General features: G+C 52.0%; 1 protein-coding gene across 1 annotated transcript in view; it reads right to left on the reverse strand.

Moving 5' to 3' along the window:
* The window catches only part of PITX2 (paired like homeodomain 2), an 8,675-nt gene that overhangs the window by 731 nt on the left and 7,544 nt on the right, over positions 1–400 (reverse strand). The gene's annotated exons all lie outside the window — the stretch shown is intronic.

The following is a 400-nucleotide window of genomic DNA, read 5'->3' on the forward strand; positions in this document are numbered from 1 at the left end:
TTAGCGGGGCACATCCCAGGCCGCGCAATTTCACACACCCCCACCCCCCCGCACCCCCCAGCATAATTTGCGATGCTCTAATTCTCGCTAGAGGCCAACGCTTCCTCCTTCTCTTTCCTCCGCGCCCCCCGGCTTCTCTCTCTTTTTTCCCCCTCCTTCCTTGGCTTGTTCCGCACTGGAACCATCCAGGGAAAATACAAAAGTGCAAAGCGAGGCCAAAACGCCTGGAAACCCGCGGAATTTTAAGGCGATGTTTCCTATTACGCGGAAGGAGAGGGAAGCCAGCAACTAATAAATCCTTGCTTCAGTTTGTTACAAGTTCCTCCTGCGCGAAACCTTCCAGAGCCGAAAACTATTTTCTAAACAAACTTGTTCGGCTGCTCTTTGGCGAAAAAAGAGA

The sequence above is a fragment of the Egretta garzetta genome, unplaced genomic scaffold (genome assembly GCF_000687185.1).
Source record: "Egretta garzetta isolate BGI_Z169 unplaced genomic scaffold, ASM68718v1 scaffold41, whole genome shotgun sequence".
NCBI lineage: Eukaryota > Metazoa > Chordata > Aves > Pelecaniformes > Ardeidae > Egretta > Egretta garzetta.